The sequence below is a fragment of the Eutrema salsugineum genome, unplaced genomic scaffold (assembly GCF_000478725.1).
Source record: "Eutrema salsugineum unplaced genomic scaffold, Eutsalg1_0 scaffold_12, whole genome shotgun sequence".
Classification (NCBI taxonomy): domain Eukaryota; kingdom Viridiplantae; phylum Streptophyta; class Magnoliopsida; order Brassicales; family Brassicaceae; genus Eutrema; species Eutrema salsugineum.
This window is the reverse complement of record NW_006256895.1, coordinates 7,714,996-7,735,128: the sequence shown is the minus strand read 5'-3', so window position 1 is coordinate 7,735,128 and position 20,133 is coordinate 7,714,996. Positions and strand designations below refer to the sequence as shown.

The 20,133-nt window shown below is 41.1% G+C and overlaps 1 non-coding gene across 1 annotated transcript; it reads left to right on the top strand.

Moving 5' to 3' along the window:
* The first annotated feature begins 1,818 nt into the window (after nt 1-1,818).
* Nucleotides 1,819-1,925, top strand: LOC112089438. Its single transcript, XR_002901076.1, has one exon. It is a non-coding gene; the product is annotated as a small nucleolar RNA R71 (small nucleolar RNA).
* Nucleotides 1,926-20,133: the final 18,208 nt, after the last annotated feature.

Here is a 20,133-nt window from a genome sequence, read left to right as displayed (position 1 = left end):
CTTGAGTTAAAGCAGCTGCAAGAGGGTCCTCAGTATTCAGTTCCTCAAGCAACTCATCAGCCAACTGATCCATTGTCTCCACATAGAAGCATTGACCTTCTATTGTGGGTTTCTTCATCATCTCATTCACATCAAACTTAAGCTTCTCAGACCCAAGTTGAAGCTCTATGATCCCACCTCTCACATCAATAATAGCTCCTGCTGTGGCCAGGAATGGCCTGCCCAAGATAAGAGGATCAACTGGTTCCTCATCCATTTCCAGCACAACAAAATCAGTTGGAACCTCAAAACCACCTATCTTGACAGGCAGATCTTCCAACATCCCAACAGGTAATCTAACTGATCTGTCTGCAAGGATAAGAGAGATCCTTGCAGGTTTGAACACTCTAAAGCCAAGCTTCTTTGCTATGGAAAATGGCATCAAACTTACAGATGCTCCCAGATCACAAAGACATCCAGAGAATAGTAGAGGTCCAATGGCACAAGGGAGTGTGAAACTCCCTGGATCAGTCAACTTTCTTGGAATGGACTTCTTCTGAATGATAGCACTGCATTCATGACTTAGTGCCACCATGCCTTGAAGTTCTTTAGTCTTGTTCAGAATGGCATCTTTCAAAAACTTACCCATCTTTGGCATCATTAGAAATGCATCAATGAGAGGGTCTCATTGAGTGCCTTCTCAAATACAGCTTCTGCCTTGTCTACAAGTTGCTTTTTAAATCTCCCTGGAAATGGGAGCTTGGGTTGGTATGGAGGTGGTGGCACATATACCTTTTCTGGTTCAGGTTCCCTTTCTACCTCTTTACCCTTTTCTTTCCTTGGTTTCTCAGCAACTTGATCATCTTTTAAGGCTGCCTCCCCCTCAGTTTGATCATTGTCCTCAATGATCACATTGTTGTTCTCAATACCAGGTAGTTCCTTTCCACTCCTCAGTGTAATGGCTTTAGCATATTCCTTGGGGTTGGGTTCAGGCTTTCCAGGTAGATGGCCTTGGTTCCTTGAGCTTGAGGCCTGGTTTTGCTTCAATTCCTTATTTCCTGCTGCATGGCTGCATTCTGGCTTGCAAATATCTGTTGAGCCTGAAGCAGTTGTTGCAGAATCCCAACCATATCTGACCCCATCTGTGGCTGCTGCTGAACCGGTGGTGGCTGAAACTGGTGTTGAACCGGCGCTTGCTGCTGGAACTGCGGTGGACCAAACCCTGGTGGTGCCTTTTGCTGTTGCTGTGAACTGAAACCAGTACCCTGAAATGGTTGCTGTTGCTGACCAAAACTATGAGTCTGAGCTTGGTTGAATTGTGGCTTAGACTGGTAAGAGCTTTGAAATTGAGGTTTAGGCACAAAACCTTGTTGAGGAGGATAAACCTGGTCTTGTGGGTTTGCCACATTGTTGCTTCTATAAGACATGTTGTTGTTGGCATTGTAGTTGTTGAACCTTTGGAATCTATTTTGGTTCCCAATGTAGTTCAACTCCTCCTGTGTCAAGCCTTCTTCATTGATGTTCTCAAAGTTTGGAGAATCATCATATTCACCAACATAATGAATTGGTTTGTGAGAAACCAATTTCAACTTGGCCAATTCACTCCTCAACTCCTTAACTTCTCTACTGAGCCTCTGTTCAGAGCTGGAACCTTCTGATCTATTTGATCTGTCATAGTCTTCACCATAAGTGTCATTGCTCATTGCTAAGTTCTCCACTAGCTCTAAAGCAGCATGAATCTCCTTTCCCAGAAAGTTTCCATTGGAGGCAGTATCCAGCTGGTTTCTAATCTTGGGAAGAGCTCCTCTATAAAGTGTGCTGAGAAGAGAAGCCTCACTAAACCCATGGTGTGGGCATTGGTTTGTGTAGCTCCTGAATCTCTCATATGCTTCACCAAAACTCTCATTGCTGTGCTGAGTGAAGCTAGAGATTTGGTTCCTCAGTTTAGCAGTTCTGGAGGTGGAGAAGAACTTAGATAGAAAGGCCTGCTTGCATTGCTCCCAGGTTTGAATGGAGCCTCTTGGAAGATTCTTCTCCCATTGGTGAGCTTTGTCACCAAGACTGAAGGGGAATAATCTGAGCTTGAAACTGTCCTCAGAAACTCCATTTATCTTTGTCAGGTCACACACTTTATCAAATTGATCCAAGTGTTCCAAGGGATCTTCCATGGCTAATCCATGGAACTTTGAGTTCTGGACCATATTCAACAAGGATGCCTTCACTTCAAAGTTGTTGTTTTGCACAGGTGGTGCCTGAATTCCAGCTCCATACTGATGAGCATTTGCCCTGTCATTCTCTCCAACATAGACCTGTGGCTGCTCATATCTCCTTTGCTGGTGTTGCAAGGGCTGATGTTGGTGGTGCACCTGTTGTCTTTGCTGTACATTGGCCTGATGCCTCTGCTGATGAGCTGGAGCTTGTCCCTGGTGGACATAAGCTTGCTGTTGATGCACCTGTTCCTGATGAACATTACCCTGATGTAACCCTTGACCAACTCCATGACCAGCTGCATTACCAGCTCCATTACCAACTCTATTACCCTGAGCCTGCTGCTCCTGAACCGGTTGTTCTATGTCAACCACATGCTCTCGTTGATCTTCCATATCAGCCTGATCAATCTGTCTTCCACGCCTGTCCCTTCTCCTCCTTGGTACCAAAAGATTAATGTTGTCGTTTAAGGGGTAAGGTGGACCACAGCTTCTTGATCTGGACCTGGTGTTCATGCACCTGAAATCACAACCAGAACTTGAAAATAATCAGTAAAAACCAAAAAAATAAGCACTTGATCTCAAGAACAGATCAGAGCTTAATCCTGAACACTCCACAATTTGGCAACGGCGCCAATTGACAGACAAGACTTTTTAGATCTTAGGGCTATCAATCCCCTTTGTCAAAGTAGTATAAGGGGTATCAATCCAAGAATGTGGTGATAGATACTAAGCTATGTGATCAGTTTCTCAATTCAAGTAAACATGTGAGGTTTTGATTGATTAATGACAACTAAAAACTTAAAACAAGATTAATGACTAAAGAAGAGATCAAACAAAGACAAGCAAACAAGTAAGCTAAATGAGATGAGAATGTATGTATGATGATGAGAAAGGTCTTAGACATGATAGTGGATTAGGGTGCTTTCAGTGTTAAACTAGTGAGCTAATGAATCATGTGATCAAGCAAACCATTCAACTTAAACATCATTAATTAAGTTAATACTCTCATAAAGGTATCAACTCCTATGCTAAAACAGTTTCTAACCTAATCACCATTAGTGAAACATGAATTAACAAGCATTAAGAACCAGTTTAATCTGTCATTTAAGCATATAGACAATCATTCCCATGATGAATAACACTTAAACCTCTAACAACCTTGGTTCAGACATTTCATCAAATACTTTTGGTGCATGAAATGTCCAGAATCTAGACCACATATGATTTGTATGGATCTAGCATTAAGAACATGTTGTAGAAAATGGAATATGAATGATCTAACCCCTAAGCTCACTAATCTACCACTTAAGCACCCTAATCTACATATCTAAGACCTTAAAATTGGGGATTACTCACTAATCATGATCAACACACTAGATCCTTTGCAAGATGTGTTGTTAATCATGATTAGAAGTGTGATTTGATGATGAGAAATGATAAAACAAGATGGAAAACACCCTTCAAATCGATATTAAACTCAAAACAAGGTCTTAAACAATGGTTCTTTCACCAAAAAGGAAAGGAGACTAAGGATAAGATAAAATTTCTCTCCAAATTAGGTCTAAAAAGTATTTATAGTGGTCTTGGACGAACCGGGTCAGCCCGGAACAAACTGGGTACTGACCCGGCTTTGGTGGGTAAAGATGAGGTTTGCCACGGTCTAGCAGGTCTTGGACGAACCGTGGCATGTGACCGTGTCAAGTCCCGAAGCTTCGGTTCTTGGATGGATCTTGGTGCCACGGGTTCCCTCTGGTCGTGATGTATGGCCGTGTCAAACGCCTAAGGATTGCATAAAGTTGCCAAGGCCAAGTCCAAAGTCGTGATGCATGGCCGTGTCAAGTCCCGAATGTCTGAAGGATCCCAAGTGTTGTCTTGCCACGGTCAAGTGTAGACCGTGGCAATTTCCGAATGCACGTATGATCCTGCTGCGGCCAAGTGTTATCTTGCCACGGTCAAGTGTGGATTGTGGCGGTTCATCGTGACTCTGGACCATTCAACTGTTAGAACGCTTCGGAGGTTGCCACGGAAAAGTCTAAAGCCATGGTGAGGAGACCGTGTCAAATGCCGAAGGAATGCATCAAGTGGCCACGGTCAGATGTGGACCGTGGCATTCCACCGTGCCAACCTTACACTTAGCATAATTTCCATGCTCTTGATGCTCCAAGGATATGTGTGTCTCTATTCCTCCGGAACTCACGCCTCACAACTCCAAATGGAACGATCTCAACTGTTCTGGAAAGAGGACTCAGTTATCTCAAATCTTGATGAAGGCCCTGTAGACTGAATCGGTCTGGAAATGCATCGTCTTTCGCAATCTTCGGAATTCATCGGGTCGGTCTAAAATGGCAGCGAGACGGGCGTGCCTTCCGATGAGCCTAACTTTCTGCTCACATCTCCAAAGAGGACGATATCAAGTGTTCCGGAAACTATACGTAATCCTATTGATTCTTGATGAAGACACCGGAGGTTGAATCGCATAGGAAGTCCTTCGTCCCACGCGATCAAAGTGAGGGTTTTATCTGCACCAAACCATCTGTCCGAGTTGCTGTACACAGGCCAGGGTTCCTCCATGATCCCAGCTCCAAGTTGCTCCAAAAAGTCTCCAAATGACCTGAGAACACTCCAAAAATGCAGGACACTCTAGGACCTAATGCAAATCCTAGCCAAAGCTAGAACCAAGGACAAACTCTAACAAAACTAGCTAAATGTATGCATGAGACTCAATCTTTGGACAAAAATGCAATCCTAAATATGACAAATTATGAATATATCAATGGAGGGTGCTTTCATCTTGGTGTTATGAGCCCATTTCTAGATTGAGAGAAAGTTCTTGACAAGAAGGGCTCCCATTGTTGCTTTATGAGGATCTCCATTAAAGGGCATGCCATTGCTGAATTTTGGCATCAAGGGCTTAAGACCTTCTCCAATGAGCATCAACTCCTCATCATACACTGTTGAGTACTCTTTTTTTTCCAAGGAAGGTGTGAGCTATGATCTTGTGAACCATCCTGAGCACTGGGTTCCTGATACAAACCGCCTTTGTTACACCAGCTGAGTACTCGCCATGTCCTATTGCCCACCATAGCTGGTCCAGTTCGGTTCCATAGTAGACAAGCCTTCTTGAATTTGTCCTTCCCTCAACCGTGAACCTGATGGGCTTGCGGGCCTAGGGTTTATTTTTAACAAGCCCATTGGTCCTCCAAAAGTTTTAAATTTATAAAACCCTAGTGTCTGCAAGTGCAAAGATGTACGTTGTAGGACTTAGGGTGTGGATCCACAAGGAGGATGTCTAATATGCGAGAAACAACAAACTGGGAAAGTAAGCAAAGTCATAAACTCATGGGATTTGGGGTTTTTGGTTAAGAGTCTTAAACTAAACCTAATCTAATATTCACATGTAATAAGATGCAATGTAGAATGAATTGTTAAAAAGAATATCTCAAGCATATCGACTCAAACTACAGACTCTTAAACTCATAGGTGGCGATTTAGTCTTCTCCGGTTTACTCTAATTGATGTATGGTGGCATTTTCAATTATGCCAGAAATAAGATCATGCATTAGACATTAAATTCGTCTGCTTACATTTTCTCTATAGGTAGCTATCGACTCCTATAGCGACTATGTTCTTCTGATACAACACTCTCGTGGCTCTGATCGATCATAGACTTAGAGAATAGGTCATGAATCTAATCTCATGCAATATGAACAACTTAGAAGAGAAGAGATCCAGAATATGGTCTAGAAACTTAGAAATCCTAATTGATATGTGTGCCTATCGAAATCTTCAAACAACTTGACTCTCTGAGACAAATTTACATGATGCAAGGAATGATAAAAGACATAAAAGAATGCAAAATAATGAAACAGAAAGTTAATAAGATAGAAAGGAGAAACAACAATGGATCTGGGGAAGAATCCCCATCTCCATCGCCTAACCCTAGAAAAACAAAGTTTGGTGGCTCAAAATCTCATTACATGAGCACACACCCGTTTAGGGCTGCTAACAAATGTATTGATAGGTCCTAGGGTCTTCCAGGTCTCATTTAGGGCTTCTCTGAAGAGGAATGGCGAAGTGAGCTTTGATGTCGGACCTTGTGGCTCGTCCTAAGGTCCACCGGGGGTGAGAGTCTTCCAGGACAGGTAAAATGTATGTTTCCCGCGGATGAGAGTCTTCGGGGACAGGTGAATTGGGTCAACTTGTTATCCATGTATCTTTTGATTGCACCGTTTGATCTTCGTGATGTAAAGTGCTATGGAAAGCTGGTTGTCTCCTCTTGATTGTCTCCAAATTTGAACTGGATCAAACGGTGATAAAGTCTTCATTTGTGGTTGAACTTCTGACGGACTGACTCTAAACTAAAAAAATGGATTTCTTCCATTTTGCCATCATTTTCCCTAAGTTTCCTGAAAAGAGCCTTGAAACTACAAATAAATGGAAATCATAATAAAAGTTCATAACATTTAAAACCTTTGAAAAAGCATTTGAAATCAATGGTGAAAATGGATACAAATACGGTGTTATCAACTCCCCCAGACTTAAGATTTTGTTTGTCTTCAAACAAAACAAGGTCAAATCTGGAAAAATATCATTCAACAGAAATGAGAGAGAACTCAAAAATATCAGCAACATACTTCTAGACCTTAATTATGGACAATCCATCAATCAGATTAAGTCTAGAAAGTTTTCACAAAAATACAAACATAACTAGTCCGTTAATCCGTCATGCGAAAATCCACACACTTAGAAATAACTTCCTTCAACTAGCTCTTAACATTCATTAAAGGTTTCAGTGATTCTAATCAAAATGATATTAAACAAGGCATTCAAGGTTAGGTATGAAAAGGCTTTTTAATGGTTAGGCTTGATGTGTTTAGGGTTACCTTTTTCTGGAGAGACATGACATTATGCAAAACAGCAAGAGAGGATGGAACTGTCAATGCCCCCACAGTTTTCAGTCACATTCTGCTTGCTTAAAGATTTCTGATCTCCTTTCTTCAGGTTCTCCTTAAAACTCCCCCAGACTTGGATTTTTTTCCAGGTTGTGAATCCATAACTCCTTAAGTGAATACCTATCGCTTTGGCTCAAATGATTTCGGCTTCTAAGACTCTTTAGGCTCTTGGTTTCCTTTCCTTTCTTTCTTTTTCTCTTTTCTTTTTTTTTTGTTTTCTTTTAGGGAAAAGGGAAACCGCCTTTTGACTTAGAGTCTTATGGAGCACGAAAATTACCTTTAAGAATGAGCTTTTTGAGACATCATGAGGCTTGCTGAGATTTCATGGTACACTTCCTTCATGGTTTCATTCAGTCCTTCTCTTGAGTGACTGAGAACTATGTTGTTCCTCCTTCTCCGGCGTTTTTGCACATATCTGTCGATATAAATTTTAGAGAGAATGCATGAGGTTCGAACATGAAGGTTTGGGTTAAAGGTGAGGTACCAGCTAAAGATGAACTGGACATCTAGGACAACAAATAGTGGTAACAGTAAGGTAAAGATGTCCTAGATGTATATCATGATGCCTTTTTAAAACCATTGATGAAAAAATTAGATGTCAAGATTATGTCCAAGTAAAATGAGCTAGTATATCCTGTCAGAAAAGATTTCCATGAATAGAATTCTTCTGGTGGGATTTCGTAGTGTAAGTACACTAGCCACCTCCTAGCCTTGTACTAAACCTTGAAACAACTTTTTATGAATGATTGGTGTAGAAGCAAACAGGTTGGTTATCATCATCGATTTTATCATTATTCCCTCAAAATGTATTTGACCTTTGAAAACACTTTTGAAACTCAAAAGACTTTTGAAAAGTTTTCAGTAAAACCAAAAAAAAAAAAATTTAAAGAAAATGCAGAATGCAAATGCTCATGCAAGAAAAGATGGTTAGAAAGGGATGAAATTCTCCCCAAGAATTAAACCACACTGTCCCCAGTGTGAAATAAATCAGGCAATGATGAGAAATAGAGTATGTGAAAATTATAAAAGATGAGGGAAAAGAAAACTTACCTGGTGTTGGTGATGGATTGCGAGGTGATTGTTGATGTGGAATGATGTTGAATGGTAGATGGTGGGTGATTTGGAGTGGTGCTTGATCAAACTTGGACACCAGGGATCCAAACCAGTCCAAACTTGATCAAGCTGGAGGTGGGAATGGCCAAGGGTGGCCGAATGGTGCTGGCCGCGGGTCAAGATGTCCCGGCCGCGGTAGGAAGCTTGCTGGCCACGGGCCAAGTGTTCGTGGCCGAGGAAAAATGCTTTCTGGCCGCTGCTGAACCTCCTTTGGCTGCGGTCAGCTCCTTTTTCTTATTATTTTTTCTTTTTTTCTTTTTAGATGCATACAAAGGCATGTTTAAGATAAGAAAAACAAAACTTCAATAGAAAAAGAAAGCTAAACAAAAATAAATAAGTACCTAAATGGGTTGTCTCCCATCAAACGCTTTTGTTTATAGTCCTTAGCTAGACTTTGCAAAGAAGAAGACTTAGTTAAAATAAGATCTTGTCCTAAGACAAGTCCTTTTCGAAATCCTTCTGTTCTGTCTTGCAAGTTCTTTATCACTCCAGAGTTCTTCTGGTTCAAATGCCTGGTCTTTATGATCTTCTATTTTGCTCTTAAGTAGTGTAGCTTCATAGAAGATGTCCTTGTCGATATTTGCAAAAGAAACTCTCCGGTTGGGCAAATCCATGATGGCTCCAGCAGTTCCTAAGAAAGGCCATCCAAGGATAACTACATATGAGTCATCTTTGGTTTTCATTATGTATAGATCGACATGTGTTATGCAATCTCCAATCCTTAGAGGAATGTCTCAGGCTATCCCTCTTGGTATTGCACTTGAATCATCTGCTAAGCTAATCTTTGTCTTGGTACTTGACATGTGCTTAATGCCAAGTCTCAAAGCAGTAGCTTTGGACATCATGTTAATGCAAGCTCCAGAATCACAAAGAATATTGGGGAATCTTTCACCTCTAATGTCACAAGAGATAAGAAATTGACCTTTGTCTTAAACTTTGTGCAAAGTTCGAACTGATCTACCTTCTTAGGCGTGTGTGAACAAGTCTATCATCTCTTGGATATATTCTTTGCTGTCACAGAAGAAGTGGCCGATCATGTAGTCTCTACATGCTTTGTGATGTGGTGTGTGGTGAGGGTTGTCAAGTTTTACCCTAAATGAAATCAATTGCCGCAAGTGCACGTCTGATCGATTGTAGTACTTAGAGATCGAATCCACAGGGAAAGAGGATCTTTCCTGCAAAAGCCTTCGAAAGAAATATAAAGTAAGGAAGTCTAGAACCAGGTGAGTTTTGTGAGGGTTTTGGTGGTGTGTTTAAAACGTAAAAACGAATCTTAAAGAGAGAATACGGTAATTAAAATGACCTAATAACTAAACTTAACGAAAACTACTAAAAACGAGAAAAAGGCTAAACCTAATTGCTTTAATGAAAATCAATTGAAAGAGTAAAGATACTAGACTACAGCTTGAATAAAAATCGGTGTAAATCTATAGGAAAGAAGGCGCTGGAGTTCAGGGAAGTTTTCTGAGGGGTATGAACGATTCAAAATATTGCTAGATAGTAAATTTGATAAGATCTTAGCTTAAACTTTTCGAAATGGAGTCACGGACGTATGAATACGCCACTGTCGTGATCATATACAACTATCTCTCTCAACCCTGACCACTGTCGTGGTCATATGAACACTTTCGTGTCACCAAGCATCTGGATCAGATTGTAGTTCATGACACTACTCTCATGCTGTAAAAACGAATTCAGAAGAAAAAGTTCTAAGATTCGGCTCAATAGCTCATGGAATCCTCATCGAACACATATATCCCCATCGAAAATCCCTTAGACCCAACAATAAAACTACTCAGACATGATAAACGAAATCAAAAACATAGTATTAAGAAGTAGAACTGAAACCGAAATTAAAAAAGAAAGAACAAGGGTTCAAGAGACTAATCTCTCTCTCCCTAAAACCTAAAAACTTAAAAATTATTCTAAAACAATAAGAGCATATGAGGTCATACGAATTAGGGTTCCTAAAACATGTATTTATAGTACTCAAGACATCTCTAGGGTCTAGGGTTCCGGAATCAAGGCTGAGAAAATTATATGGGCTTCAGAAATGGGCCTTCGGACTCGGACTTAGCTGGCCACGGTGGGGATGCACGTGACCGTTGGGAATGGATGGCTGGCTGCGGTCGGGATGGTTGTGAACACGGGAAATCGCCTGTTGGCCGTGGGTGGAAACGCTTTCCAGCTGGTTTACGGGACATCCTGCTCTTCGGGTTTCTTTTGATTGAACCGTTGGATTGCCAAGATGTAAACTGTGCTGGAAAGCTGATACTTCCATATTTGAGATCTCCAAATTTGAGCTGGATCAGACGGTGAGAAGGCTTTCAATCGGGGGTGAACTTCTGATGGTTTGACTCTGAGCTAAAAATCTGGTTTTCTATCCATTTTGCTTAGCTTTTCCCTAAGTTTCCTGAAAAGAGTCTTGGAACTACAAATACTGGAAAAACGTAATAAAAGTACTTAAAAGCAATAACAACATAGAAAAAAGTATTTCAAATCGATCCATAAAAGTGGTCAAAATACGGTGTTATCACTTTGGCAAATGAAATTCCTTTGGGCAGAGTTTGAACTACTTGGTTGAACTCTTCAACTGCTTCTTTGCTGATCTGTTTGTGTAGTCACTGGCTTCTTGGGGATCTTGAGATGGATCCTGTAAACAGTTGCATCAGGTGATGATCGAGGAAAAGATAGATACCTGGCTCTTTTGAAATAAGTGTAGATGTTCTCCTAAGTCTCCTTGCTGATTCTGAAAAAGACTTGAAGGGAGCCTTGCTTCCAGATGTCATCGACTCCATGGAAGAGAGGAATGGACTTCAAAAATTTGTTGAATTCGATTAGTCTCTCTCTAGATATGCTCTTGGTTATTGGTTTTGAATTATCATGAGTTGAATTTTCCCAGAGTTTGGATCTTCAACAAACAAACCATACTCTTCATCTTCTGAGAATTGCTCTTGAAGCTCATTGTCACAAGTGTAAACCATGTGGCAAGATGCATAAGTGTTGGATTCCTCCTTTTTCTTTGATGCTTGTGCAGTGATTGAGAAGACAGCTTGATCAAACAACCTAGATCTGGTCACATGAGGTCGGTCATCAGTTGAACAGGTTTCAGAAGAGGTTGGAAGTTCTCCCAATCTGAAAAATCGTGCTCCAATACGGATGAGGAGCTCGGAGCGCGGTGGAAGGGACTCTGACCACGGGTGAAGTGCTCGCAGTTGCGGCCAGCTTCCTTCGGCTCTCCATGCTTGCTTCTTCAATCTCTTCTTCTCCATTGTTGTTATCTTGCTTCCAGTGGTTGTCAGGCACGTCTTGGGTATCCAAATCATTGATTCCAATGTTCAGATCACACTCCTTATGATCTTTAGATAGTTTTTCAACTTCCTCTTCTACTTCATCTAAAGCATAAACAACTTTATCTAAAGTAATATCAAGCTCTTCTGTCTTGTTCTCAACCTTAGCTACGCCTTGTCATAGCTCCAATGTGTAGTCGTAGGTCTGGTTCTTGCTGTCATTCAGCTCCTTGTCCAAGTCATCGATCTTGGAGGTTAGGGTTTGCAGCTCCCTTTCATTTTGTCGAATGTTGAACTTGTTTTTATCCTGCTCTTCTCTGACAGACTCTATTCTCTGATCCAACACTTCATTGTCTTTGGTTCTCTGTTCCTCCAGTGTCTTCACGTGCTCAGAGAGGTCATCAAACCTTCTCTTGAGGTCGGTGGTGATTGCATTTATCCTTGTTCGCATGGCAGCTTCGATGATGGCTTGGGAGGCAAGGAACTGATTCAGCTTAGCTTCTAATCGATTTAACAGGATGTTAAGTCGATTGTTCTAATAGTTCTGGTGCAGAATCTGATGAGGAAGAGGGTGAGATGGTCGATGATTCACCAGTTGTGGTGAATAGGGCTCATCTTGGTGGTGTGGAGTTTTCGAGTCTCCACGGTAGTGGTTCAGATTAGGATTCTGAAGATGATGACCAAATTCACGCCTGGTTGGTGATTCACATGCGCAAGGAGCTTCACACAGGTTGCAAAACCTTTGCTCGGGATTAGGGTTTCTTCTTGGATGACCTATGCTTCAAGGATTCTGAAACTAGGGCAAACAAAAGAAAGATGAGGGAAAAGAAAACTTACCTGGTGTTGGTAATGGATTGCGAGGTGATTGTGGATTTGGAATGATGTTGAATGGTGGATGGAGGATGAGTTGGAGTGGTGCTTGATCAAACTTGGACACCAGGGATCCAAAGCAGTCCAAACTTGATCAAGGTGGAGGTGGGAATGGCCAAGGGTGGCCGAATGGTGATGGCCGCGGGTCAAGATGTCCCGGCCGCGGTAGGACGCTTGCTGGCCGCGGGCCAAGTCTTCGTGGCCGCGGCTGAACCTCCTTTGGCCGCGGTCAGCTCCTTTTTCTTTTATTTTTATTTTTAAATGCATACAAAGGCATGTTTAAGATAAGAAAAACAAAACTTCAATAGAAAAAGAAAGCTAAACAAAAATAAATAAGTACCTAAATGGGTTGTCTCCCATCAATTGCTTTTATTTATAGTCCTTAGCTAGACTTTGCAAAGAAGAAGACTTAGTTCAAATAAGATCTTGTCCTAAGACAAGTCCTTTTCGAAATCCTTCTGTTCTGTCTTGCAAGTTCTTTATCACTCTAGAGTTCTTCTGGTTCAAATGCCTGGTCTTTATGATCTTCTCTTTTGCTCTTAAGTAGTGTAGCTTCATAGAAGATGTCCTTGTCGATAATTGCAAAAGAAACTCTCCGGTTGAGCAAATCCATGATGACTCTAGTAGTTCCTAAGAAAGGCCATCCAAGGATAACTACATATGAGTCATCTTTGGTTTTCATTATGTATAGATCGACACGTGTTATGCAATCTCCAATCCTTAGAGGAATGTCTCAGGCTATCCCTCTTGGTATTGCACTTGAATCATCTGCTAAGCTAATCTTTGTCCTGGTACTTGAAATGTGCTTAATGCCAAGTCTCAAAGCAGTAGCTTTGGACATCATGTTAATGCAAGCTCAGAAATCACAAAGAATATTGGGGAATCTTTCACCTCTAATGTCACAAGAGATAAGAAATTGACCTTTGTCTTAAACTTTGTGCAAAGTTCAAACTGGTCTACCTTCTTAGGCGTGTTTGAACAAGTTTTTTCTTTTTTTTGGGTGCATACTAAAGCTTGTCTAAGATAAGAAAAACAAAACTTTAATAGAAAAAGAAAGCTAAACAAAAAAAAAAAGTACCTAAATGGGTTGCCTCCCATCAAGCGCTTTTGTTTATAGTCCTTAGCTAGACTTTGCAAAGAAGAAGACATAGTTCAAATAAGATCTTGTCCTAAGACAAGTCCTTTTCGAAATCCTTCTGTTCTGTCTTGCAAGTTCTTCATCACTCTAGAGTTCTTCTGGTTCAAATGCATGGGCTTTATGCTCTTCTCTTTTGCTCTTAAGTGGTATAGCTTCATAAAAGATGTCCTTGTCGATATTCGCAAAACAAACTCTCCGGTTGGGCCAATCCATGATGGCTCCAGTAGTTGCTAAGAAAAGCCATCCAAGGATAACTACATATGAGTCATCTTTGGTTTTCATTATGTATAGATCGACAGGTGTTATGCAATCTCCAATCCTTAGCGAAATGTCTCAGGCTATCCCTCTTGGTATTGCACTTGAATCATCTGCTAAGCTAATCTTTGTCCTGGTACTTGAAATGTGCTTAATGCCAAGTCTCAAAGCAGTAGCTTTGGACATCATGTTAATGCAAGCTCCAGAATCACAAAGAATATTGAGGAATCTTTCACCTCTAATGTCACAAGAGATAAAAAATAGACCTTTGTCTTCAATTTTGTGCAGAGTTCGCACTGGTTTACCTTCTTGGGCGTGTGTGAACAAGTCTTTCATCTCTTGGATAGATTCTTTGCTGTCACAGAAGAAGTGGCCGATCATGTAGTCTCTACATGCTTTGGCAAATGAAATTCATTTGGGCAGAGTTTGAACTACTTGGTTGAACTCTTGAAGTGCTTCTTTGCTGATGTTGTTTGTGCAGTCACTGGCTTGTTGGGGATCTTTGAGATGGGTCCTGTAAACAGCTGCATCAGTTGATGATCTAGGAAGAGATAGATACATGGCTCTTCTGAAATAAATATAGATGTTCTCCTTAGTCTCCTCGCTGTATCTGAAAAATACTTGAAGGCAGCCTTGTTTCCAGATGTCATCGAATCCATAGAAGAGAGGAATGAACTTCACAAATTTGTTGAATTCGATTAGTCTCTCTCTAGATATGTTATTGGGTCAACTTGTTCTCCATGTATCTTTTGATTTCACCGTTGGATCTTAGTGATGTAGAGTGCTATGGAAAGCTGGTTGTCTCCTCTTGATCGTCTCCAAATTTGCGCTGGATCAGACGGTGAGAAAGTCTTCATTTGAGGCTGAATTTCTGACGGTCTGACTCTGATCTAAAAAGATGGTTTTCTTCCATTTTGCCATCATTTTTTCTAAGTTTCCTGAAAAGAGCCTTGAAACTACAAATACATGGAAATCATAATAAAAGTTCCGAAAACTGATTAAGACCTTTGAAGAAGCATTTGAAATCAATGGTGAAAATGGGTACATATACGGTGTTATCCAAACCCAAAGCATTCACTTATATATATCCCTGAAGGTCATCTCATACCTTTCATGTCCAATCTTGAACGCAATGGTTCCAAAACCATCTTCAAGCTTAGCTGGTCCAATGTCTATAAAAAACCACTTGTAGAGATGCAAGGAATTAGCAAGTCATTTCGTTGTAGGAACGGTGAGGCATCTCCATCAAATTTCCAAGTCCAATGGTATGAAGCACTGACCTCACTTCTTCAAGAATACCAAAATTTCCCTAAAAGTTCAAGATCAGGGAAATAGGTCCCTTCATGCGCCATGGCTTTGGCTTGGGCTTTTTCACCACTTTTTTGTTTCTTTTGTGGCACAACATCTGGTTAACCCACATTATCCTCTTCCTCAGTAAACTCCACACTTGGGCTCCTCTCAACCTTTTTCTGTTTCCCTGAAGCTCTTGAGCTTGAAGCTGCGGCTTTCCCCTTTCTTTTATAACCAGCAGCAACCACATGAGACTGTTCCCCTGAACCAGAAGCAACTGCTTTTCCATTGTCTCTCCTTGGTAGTTTGGCCATCAAAACAGGGTTCCTTTTGGCCATGGTACCTGATTCAACAATTTCTCAAGCAAACAATGAGTCTTTAGAGAAATAATCTCTTAAAATTTTCAAAAAGATTTTTTCTTGCAATGAAATCAAAGTGAAAAATTCAAACAAAATCACATTAAGCAATCCGAAGCAGCACCAAGAGATTCTCACTTCAAAATAATTTTCTAAAATCCAAATTTCAGCTCAAGAACAACAAGTTCTAAAGAGAGTCAAAAATCAGGATTCAAGAAACAATTGAGCACAAGTGAGTTCATTCCTAGCTACCCACAACCTAAACTCCAAGGTTCTAACTCAGTTTAAAGCAGTTCATTCTCATTTTCACAAAAATTTCTTCAAGAAAAATCAAGAAGAATGGCGATGCAAAAATTTGAACTCAAGAAGCAGATTCAGCAAAATGTACCTTGAAGTTGGGTAAAATGATGCAAGAAATCGAATTTGGGGCAAAGAAATCACCAGGAAAATCGATCCACAGGCAAAGAAATCAAGCTTTTTGAGAGAGCAGCAATGGTGTTTCTTCGCAAAAGTGAAGGGGAAGAGAGATAAAACCCGATTTTTATTTGTGGTCCAGGGCTGCTGGAGAGTCTCTTTTACTGTTGTGGGAGACAGCTGGAAGTGGCTGGAGTCTTTGACTTTGACTGAGCCACCCTTTGGTCTGCTGGAAAATAGGCTGCACCAAGGTCATATCGACATGAATTTACTCGGTGTGGGAGGTCGGTGTTCTTTCAAGCCTCTTCCCCTTCTGCACCAAGTTCTTGCACCAGGTGAAATCACCTCGGTGTAAGACAAGTCCTGGCCCTTTTTTGCACTGCACCGACCTCCATTTGTTCGGTGTAACTGGTCGATATTTCTTCGGCTTTTTGAACCTCTCACACTGAGCAAATACACCAAGGGAAATCATATCAATATGAATGCATTCCTCAGCCGATTTTTCATCTTTACTCTTCTCCAATTCTTTTAAAACTGCACTTGGACCACTCTAAAACTTGTACTCACTTGAAAAAAAGATCAAAACATATTAAAAATAGCAAAAGAAAGCAAGAAAAGAAACTATATACAAGGATAAGCTTGGGGTGTCTCCCAAGAGTACTTTGTTTAATGTCACTAAGTTTGACTTTGAAAACCTGTTTAACAGGTTAGTGGATCATCAATAGGAACTGTAGTAACCTCCTCTCGCTTCTCTGAAACCAGGTAATGATTGAATCTTTGTCCATTCACCACAAAACCCTTGCCATCCTTACGTTCCAAGACCAATGCTCCATAGCTTCTAACCTCTAGAACTCTGAATGGTCCTGACCATCTTGATCTTAACTTGCTAGGGAAGAGTTTGAGCCTGGAGTTAAACAAGAGGACATGATCTTCTTCCTTGAACTCCCTCTTAAGAATCTTCTGATCATGCAAGATCTTGGTCTTTTCTTTCTAAATCCTTTCACTCTCAAAAGCATTGAGTCTTATCTCCTCTAGCTCATGTAACTGAAGAAGCCTCTTCTCTTGGGCTGTTTTAATGTCAAATTTCAACATCTTAACAGTCCAAAGAGCCTTGTACTCAAGCTCTACTGGTAAATGGCAGCTCTTTTCATTGAGAAGGTTGAAGGGAGATGTGCCAATAGGTGTCTTGAAAGCAGTCCTATAGGCCCAAAGAGCATCATCTAACTTCTTGCTCCAATCCTTCCTTGAGTTGTTCACTGTTCTCTCCAAAATGGCCTTGACTTTCCTGTTGGATACCTCCACTTTACCACTAGTCTGAGGGTGATAAGGGCTTGCTACCTTGTGCTTGACTCCATTTTTCCTCAACAGCCCTTCCAAGGTCTTGTTAATGAAGTGGCTACCTCCATCACTGATCACCATTCTTGGGACACCAAACCTGGGGAAGATAACACTCTTAAAGAGCTTGCAGACCACCTTTGAATCATTGGTTGGGCAAGCAATTGCCTCCACCCACTTGGAGACATAATCAACAGCCACCAAGATGTATTGGTTTCCATAAGAACTGATGAATGCTCCCATGAAATCTATTCCCCAGCAGGCAAAGATCTCAACCTCCAAGATTGGTTTTAAGCCATCTCACTCCTCTTTGATATGTTTCCCTGCCTCTGACATTAATCACAACTTGAAACCACATCTTGGGCGTCCCTGAACATTGTTGGCCACCAAAAACCTGATTGCAAAACCTTGGCCACCATTTTAAAAGCTACCAAGTGTCCACCATAAACTGAACCATGACACTCTTGTAGAATTGGCTGGGCCTCTTCCTCAGCTAGACATCTTCTGTATAGATGATCCTTGTTGAGCACATAGAGAAATGTCTCATCCCAAAAATACTTCTTGATGTCTTTAAAGAACTTCTTCTTTTGATATCCACTCAGCTCTGGTGGTTCAACCCCACATGACAAGAAATTCACTATGTCAGAAAACAATGGTAACCTGCTTTCTCTAATGGTATCAACCTCCTCAACTTTCATGTAACATATAAGCACCATAAGTTGTTCTTCAGGTAGAGAATCATTAAGAGGGATCTCAGAATCCACTTTTAGTCTTCAGAGGTGATCAGCTTCACTATTATCTATTCCTTTCTTATCCTGAACCTCCATGTCAAACTCTTGCAAAAGAAGAATCCATCTCAACAACCCTGGCTTTGCATCCTTCTTTGTCATCAGATATCTAAGTGCAGCATTGATATATACATAAATTGGATCATTTAGTGTACATATTTAAGTCCAAATCATGTCTCATTTGCATACATTTTAGGTATTTAGGCATTGTTTTAGGACTTTAGATATTGCATTAGGTTCAAAAGAGTTTTGCATAGCTTGGAGTGTTAAACAGGTGCTTATAGAGCTTATTTGGAGTGGAGAATGTGATCAGATGATGAAATGGAGTTGAAATGATCAAAAATGGTGTAGAGGAGCAATTTTGAGTTTCTCGGCAAAATGCTATACTGATGGTCGAAGATTCTCGGCTAAAATTCATCCTGCGGGTAGATATCTTGGCCAAAACACGTATTGGCTGTTCAAGTTTCTCGGCCAAAACTCTCGGGTGCAGATACATCTCCCAAATAACGTTACCGGAAGGTCTTTCCGGCCGATTCAGCCTACGATACAAGATAATTGAGACTAAATTTCAGAACCATTGAAATCAATGAATTTGAATCAGCGAGCTGAAAGATACAGCCACCGGAAGACATACCTGTCTTGCATCCATTCCGGAGCAATCCGATACATCTGAAAGATTGCAATTTATGTCCGATACAGCTTACAGAGTCTTCATAAAAGTTGGAGAAGATTGAGCTGTGGTTCCAGAACAGTTAGAATCAAAGGATTTGGAGTCATGAGCTGAGTGTTCAGCTCACCGGAAGACACACCTGTCTCGCTACAGTTTCAAGACCGATCCGATGAGTCAAAACGATTGCGCAGGACGATGCCTTTCCAGTCAGATTTAGTTGCCAAGTCCGTCATCAAGATTCAAGTTCTTTGAGTGCTCTTTCTATAACATCTAATATAATCCATTTTGGAGCTATGTGCTGAAAGATACCGTCTCCAGAGTAAACACTGGTCCAAGAGCCTCTTTTTCATCGTTTCGATGCACTTCAGAGATGAGCCGTCCGAGGAACCTTCCTTCCACTTCCAAAGCGCTAAAGGTTTCTTCAGAAAAGTTTGAGATATTTAAGTTCTCTTTCCACTGAAGTTGGAATCAAGAAATTTGGACCAGTATTCCAGGAGTTATGCTGCCTTAAACGCGGAGTGGTCCGAGAAGATGAAAAATTCTGCGACTCGGGTGTGCGACTTGGTAAACTCGCACCCATGAATGTTTATAGTCTGGGTGCAAGCTGCTACCTTAGAGATGCATGTAAGGAGACTCTGGGCAGGGTAGAGACTTCCAGAATCAAATTTGGCTAAGTCCAAAAAGCTTTGCCCCTTGGGTGTGCGAGTTGGACATGAAGTGGAACCATCTAGCACATGTGTTCACAAATGACACCTAGTTGGGCCTGCGTCTTGGAAATTAACAAGACCAACTCGCACACATATCTTCCCCAGAATGCGTCTTGGTTGTGCGAGTTGAAGAGGAGAAGATGTGAGCAGCACAGATATTCGCAGAACAGACCGAGATAGGCATGCAGCTGAAGCTGAAGAAGTTTAGGCGCATAAGACTAGTTTCATGGCTGTGCGACTCGAGCCTGCGAGATGAGAAACACTTGACCAAGTCACATACTTATCCAAGTAGCACACCTGTTCGCAAATTACACCTACAGGGGTGTGCGGGTTTGTGTCTTCTAGAGCCATGTAGCAGCAACAAAGAAGGCCAGAACTTTCAAGAAGATTTATGTGCGACTTGGGTGTGCGAGATAGGAAGGAGAGCAGCCCATGTCGCACAACTGAAGAAAGCCAAGCTTTATGTGCGACTTGGATGTGCGAGTCGGTCAAAGGCAAGTCCATGTTGCACAAAAGAGTACACGCCAAGCCAAATCCATCTCCAGTGATGCTTAGCCTCATCTGGTGCAGATAACCACTCCTCCTTTGCATAAAAACCACACCAGGTATCACTCCAAACACTTGTAAATGAGCATTCAGCATTTTTAATTTTTCGTTTGCATTTTGAATTTGATTTTTCCTCTTTCTCATGCTTTTATAACAAAGGGGACTGTGTTATTTAATGTGGGGGAGGGGTTTTATGTTTATTAATCATGTTTTCTATGTT